The sequence below is a fragment of the Macaca nemestrina genome, chromosome 2, assembly GCF_043159975.1.
Source record: "Macaca nemestrina isolate mMacNem1 chromosome 2, mMacNem.hap1, whole genome shotgun sequence".
Lineage (NCBI taxonomy): Eukaryota > Metazoa > Chordata > Mammalia > Primates > Cercopithecidae > Macaca > Macaca nemestrina.
Genome location: NC_092126.1, coordinates 6206449 through 6213013, shown reverse-complemented (window position 1 = coordinate 6213013; position 6565 = coordinate 6206449). Strand labels below are relative to the sequence as shown.

General features: G+C 38.6%; 1 long non-coding RNA gene across 1 annotated transcript in view; it reads left to right on the top strand.

Moving 5' to 3' along the window:
• Positions 1-503: 503 nt before the first annotated feature.
• Positions 504-6565, top strand: part of LOC139361827 (uncharacterized) — an 82994-nt gene continuing 76932 nt past the window's right edge. The window contains exon 1 of the long non-coding RNA XR_011619529.1: positions 504-887. This is a non-coding gene — a long non-coding RNA (uncharacterized lncRNA). The remainder of the gene's footprint in view (positions 888-6565) is intronic.

The following is a 6565-nucleotide window of genomic DNA, read 5'->3' as shown; positions in this document are numbered from 1 at the left end:
TTCCATATTCAATTTTATTTAGAAGATGAACCACAAGACCGGGTGGCAAGGGAGAAAGAGCAAATAATGAACTCATGGTCAGAGAACAATTACAGTTTTACAATCATTCTTGATCCTAGGTCCATTTTCTGCATAAAAGGGCTAATAATCTCTACCCTGTCAGCCTCAAAGGGCTGTGGTGAGACATAAGACTGTGTTTTTAACATTTAAAGTTAAAGAACAGAAAAAAAACCTCCTTACTATTTTTTTAATGGCTAACTTGTACAGCTTGAGAATGCAGTGTCTGCATGACTCTGTAGTGTGCTAAGCATGATTAACAAATATTATTTCATCATCTCTATTATTTTAATTTTCAGCTTGCATGCTTAGTAGTTCATTCCCTTTTCAAAAGCCAATAATAAAGTTAAGTGATCAGAATGCTTGACATGCCATGTTATTCTTTCAGAGGCTCCGCTGTTTGTGCCACCTTGAAAAATGTGTTTCAGTTTCCAAAATACCTTGCCTGGTCAATTCTTTCCTGCTTTTTCTTATTACACTGTAGGTACTGCCTGGCTCTTCACAGCAGAAAGGTGCCTGTTAGCCTCTCGCTCCTCTTGGCTCTGCTCCAGCGAGCCATCCCTCTCCACTACCCGTTCCACTTCCTGGCAGCTGGATGAGGAGGCTGGAAGCCAGTGGCAAACTGTGGCACCTGGCTGTTTGGTCTGTCACTAATGACAGCCCCTGCTGAATTATGACTCAATAGCAGTACTTTTTCTTCAAAAGGATTCAAGTGAGAGAAAAGAAAAGGCTGCTCTGACCTCTGGCCCATGTTCCCCTGACGCAGAATGCTTCTGTTGACTATTTTCCTACGTTTAATAGGTGGAAGCAGACTGAAAGTGTAGAAGGAGGTTAGTAAATTTCTTCTGGCCTGGTCATCTGACCCTTGCATTTAGAAAATAACTACTACTCTGGAGAAGGTAAGGAGAAGGGGAAGAAAAGGTTTGCTTGATAGCTGCAAAATTACATAATGTGCATACCACCTGAACTGCTTATGAAACAAAAACAAAGAAAGAAAGAAAAAGAATGCTAGGACTACCCAGCAACATTATCACTCTCCAGTCTTCATCTTTGATTGACTACTGCTCAATGGTGATTTGACCTCTTCTCTTTCCCCTTTCATCCTATGACTTTTCCCCCCATGGCAGCTACTTGAAAACCACTTATACCAACACACTGGTTAGCCTGGATATGGGAGCAAGCCATCCGAGTGACGGGTTGTCCTGAGGCAGCCTGCTTCAACCCAACATGTGGCACTTGGGGCAGCAGAAAGGCTTCCAGATCTACATGCTAGAAGCTGGAAGCAAGTAAGGGGAATGACAGCTAGCTTTTCTTGCTTTTAGGGCTCTGAGGATTACTACCACCCTTAGGTTCACTGCCTTTTGAGAGCGCTAACAGCTTTTAAATAATTGGCCCTTTCCTTTCCACCTTTTATGGCCACTCATATTGTTTGTCCTTTTTTATTTTCACTCTCACAGTATTTGTTTTATAAATACTTTCTTAATTTACCTCTACCCTTCCTTTTGTTTGCACTTGTTTTTCAGCCTTACGTTTCCTTTTTGCTTGCCAAAATCATCTATTCCCTCTTCTTAGGTGCACCTTCTTTTACTCCAGCCTCTCCCTTTCATTATCTTCATTATCTTATTTACGAACATCTTAGTTCTTCATTTGTTTTTCGTCAGAACTTGTTTAAATTTTTTTTTTCCTTAAGTGTTTGCTTTTTATGGCTCCAGATTTTACTTTTTTCTCCAAAGGGAATGTTCACAAATGCCGTTAGATTGAGAAACATAAAACACATTACCAATTGTTTCACAACGCTAAAAGAATAGGTTGTCCTAGATGGTTAATGAGAGCTTCAGGGGTGGCAGTCCTGCTGGTTGCATTAACTGTGCACTCCTAATCTTTTCTGGTAAGCATGCCTTCCAGGAAGATAAAACAAATCAAAGGCTGCTTTTTCAACCTTGTAGTTTGATGTATGCTAATGCAGTTCCTGGTAGATACCATTTTAACTCCCTTTCAGATGAAAAATCTGAGCCTCAAAATCAAATATTTTCTCACTATTCCCTCAGGCTCCCTTGTCAAACCTTTTGACCAACTGAAAACACAAAGCTTCAGATCCTAAAACAAAATCTTTTAAACATCGAAAAATCAATGAACATTTTACCTGGAGGACAGATGTTGTTTTATGGATTTGAGCAACTAATACAGCTAATGTAGCTTGACTTCATTTTTTGCATTAAGTGTGTTCCCCCCAAAATATGAATGAACATATATATTTATGGGTGATCATATTTCGTCACAGGGATGTACTATAACTATGAAGTTTTAATACACAACTGAAAAAGGATTTTAGATCAAATTTAAATATCATCACATGTAATTCAAAAAGGCTGGCTTTGTTAATGTGCAATCGATGTATATTCATTTCTCTCATGTGAAAGTCCACAAAAAGTAATCATAAACAGTTTACATTATCTTTGGGTATTCATTAAAAGATACATATTGAAATTAATCATTCTGTTACTTGCTACTTCATCAAGAATTCATTCTAGCTCCAGGAAACAATGATAATTAGTAACTTACATAATAATTCTTGGAAGGTCAATAGATTATCAAATATGTAATATGAATATTCTAATTACATATTTGAGAGCACATTGAATCCCAAAGCTATGAACAGGTAAAGCCATTCACCCAAATGCCCTAACTTCAAAACAAGTTCTCATGAGGCACTGGAAAGCCATCACAGAATTTATATCTTGGCAAAGAACTCTGGGAAATAATATCTCTAGGACTACATGAGGAAGATAAGCGGCTTAAGTGTAGCAACAGAACCAAAGCAGGAAGCAAACAGCTTAATTAATATGGTCATCTTAATCATCACTGTTTTTTCTCCTCAAATAACCTCAGGACTGTCAAACCTATTAAATCAATGGCCTTAAAAAAAAAAAGTTTGTAACGTCTTTCAAGTTCCACTCTTTTCTAAGCATTTAACACATTAATTAATACATTTATTAATATGCCACAGTTACGGATGGAGCTAATTAGGAAACTTCAGATAGTGTGAGACAGCAGTCCACAGCCTTTTGGGCACCAGGGACTGGTTTCATGGAAGACAATTTTTCCACAGACAGTGTTGGGGGGGCTGGTTTTGGGATGATTCAAGTGCATTACATTTATTGTGCACTTTAGTTCTATGATTATTACACTGTAATATATAATTAAATAATTATACAACTCACCATAAGAAAATCAGTGGGATCTCTGCGCTTGCTTTCCTGCAACTAGATGGTCCCGTCTGGGGATCACGGGAGACAGTCAGACCCTAAGTGTATTGCTTATGTCCGGTCTATTCTGTAATCTCGTTTTGGTTGCTGTCACTGCAGAAATCTCTGATTTACAAAGAAAGGATGTTGGAAATGGAGGTAAACTTTTCAGCACTTTTATGACGATCTCTGGATATTACCCCCTTGACTTTAATCCAGAATATATGGAGATTTGAAGTTGTCTCAAACATACTTTTAAGGCCACCATCATTTGCGATCTCGCGCAGTGGATCCTCTTGTAGAACAAAGTTGATTCACCTGGCTTACTCACAAACGGGTCGTGGACGCGTTCCTTCCCGGTTTGGGGGTCTTTTGTGGTTGGAAGTAATGCTCAAACTCTTTTGGAAGCTGAGATGGGTGATTATGCACCAGCTGGGAGAACGAAGGCCCTGTCTCTTTCAAAATCTCTGCTAATGTTTGAACATGTCAAAAATCCGAATGCTCGCCCATCACCTTCATAATTTCAATTTGCCATTGAATGCAGCCACTTTATTTGCCGGCTTGAACACAGTTGTTCTCCCCTGAAGTGACAGATTAAGTCCATTGAGCAGGTTGAAAATGTCACACAAATAAGCAAGTTTTGTGATCCATTCTGTGTCACTAAAATGTGCTGCCAATGGTGACTTTTTCTAAAAGAAACCTCTGAAGCGGCTCTCATAACTCAGAAACTCTGGCCAATCATCTACCTTTAGAAAACCATCTCATTTCTGTGTATAAGAGAAGACGTGTGCTCTGCATCCATCTCCTCATAGAGCTGCACGAACAGACGTGTTAAGGGCATGCACTTTAACGCGGTTGATAATTTTAATCATACCCTGCAAATCATTGTTAAGTTCAGGTGACATTTTTCAGCTAGCCAGCATTTCTCTATAGATGACACAGTGTGTAGACTCACATTCAGAAGTGACTTCTTTGACTCGAGTAGTGAAAACAGAAAGTCACCCAGTCATGGCAGCCACTCCATCCATGCATATACTGACACAAAATGACCAGTTTAGTTTTCCTGATATGTAATCATTCAAAGACTTGAATAGTTCTGCAGCTATGGTGTTGGTTGGCAATGCGAGTGCACATTACATATCTTTATGAACATACTCCTGAAAAATACATTGCACAAAATTAAGCACTGTTGCCTTGTTGTCAACATCGGTAGACTTGTCAACCTGGATTGTATACCACTGTGACTCATTTATCCTCTCTAACAATTGTGCCTCAATATCCTCTGCTATTTCATCAGTTTGTCTAGTTATGCTGCTAGCCAAAAGAGGAGCACGCGCCACTCTTTGAACTGCAGCCTCTTAGAGCTGCAGCCTACAGATCATCAGGCCTTAGGTTCTCATGAGGAGTGTACAACCTAGATCCCTCACATGCTCAGTTCACAATAGGGTTTGAGCTCTTATGAGAATCTAATGCCAACGCTGATCTGACAGGAGGTAGAGCTCAAGTGGTAATACATGCGGGGGAGTGGCTGTAAAAGCAAATGAAGCTTCTGCTGGCTCACCAACTACTCACCTCCGGTTATGTGGCCTGGTTCCTAACAGGTACTGACACGTGTCATGGGGGCTGGGGACCCCTAGTCCCAGAGAACATGATAAAATGATAAGAATTGGAGCAAACATGATATATTGAGACAGAAAAAGTAAATTAGAAAGAAATTGGAGTGAAATTAGAACTTAGTGATACATGTGTCACTGAGGAATACAAAAAAGAGGAGAATGACTTCTCAATTCTAAATTAGATTCTTGGATGAATGACATTTTGCAAAAGTTGATAAGCTTATTTTTAAATGAACCTTTTGTTTTAGAACAGTTTTAGACTTACAGAAAATTTTCCAAAATAATACAGAGAGTTCTCACATACCCACTCCCAGTTTCCCCTATTATTAACATCTTACATTAATATGGTATGCTGATTAGAATTATTAAACTAATATACATACATTATTATTAACTATAATTGACACTTTATTTAGATTTCCTTGGTTTTTACTTTAATATCCCTTTTCTGTTTCAGGATTGATACTTTATTTAGATTTCCTTCGTTTTTACTTTAATGTCCCTTTTCTGTTTCAGGATCCCATATGCGATACAATATTACAATTAGTTGTCAAGTCTCCTGAGGCTTCGTTTGGCTGTTAAAGTTGCTCAGTCTTTCCTTGTTTTTGATTACCTTGACAGTTTTAAGTTGTGCCGTTTTATCAAGAGTTTTGTAGAATATTCCTCAATTGGGGATGTTTCTCATGAATACACTGAGGTTATTGGCCTTTGAGAGGATGATCCCTTAGGTAAAGCACCACTTGTCTCACATCCAGAGTACATACTATGCACAGGATTTATCACTGTTGATGGTAAACTTGATTACCTGGATGCGGCAGCACTTGTCAGGTTTCCATTTCATCAATTTGTCTCGTTCCAATGTTACTCTTTCCTACCCTCCCCTTTCCATATTGCACTCTTTAGAAGGAAGTCACTATGTGTAGGCTACACTTGAGGTGTGGGGAGTTTGGCTCCAGCTCTCTTAAGTATGGCTTTCCACATAAACTATTTGAAGTTCTGAGTGGAAGATTTGTCTGTTCTCCCGCAGTCATTTATTGTTATTCAATCATTTATTCATATCAGTATGGAATCATTGATATTAGTTTTACACTTTGGGTTATAAACTAATACTACTTTATTCTGTTGCTCAAAGTTTTCTAACTTTGATCATTGGAAGCAATTTCAGTGGGTTCATGTGTCTTTTTGGCATACCACTATCATCATATTGTTTTTTTTTTTGTTTTGCTTTGGAATACTGTCCTCCTTTCTGACACCACAAGATGCTCCAGGTCCATCTTGTATATTTCCTGCCCAATCCTAGAATCAATCATTTATCTAAGGAGACTTGGCTCCTGTTGTTGGATAATGGGTTTAGAAACCAGAGTCAGGGCACTAGTGTGCTCATTGCTACTGGGATACTTATTGCTACTTTCAGCTAATACTGGTTATGGTGTATACTCTGACTCTACACACATATCTACAAATATTTCTATATTTAAACACATATGTCTACATTATACTAAAAATGAGATTATACTGATGTTTCTGGCTGCTGATTGTTACCACTGGATCATTTGAACGTCTTCTTACTGCTTGTCTGTACCCTTCCACTCCAATCGTGAAAAATCTGATTCTCACCATTCTCCATACCTTTGCTTAATTGTCCAT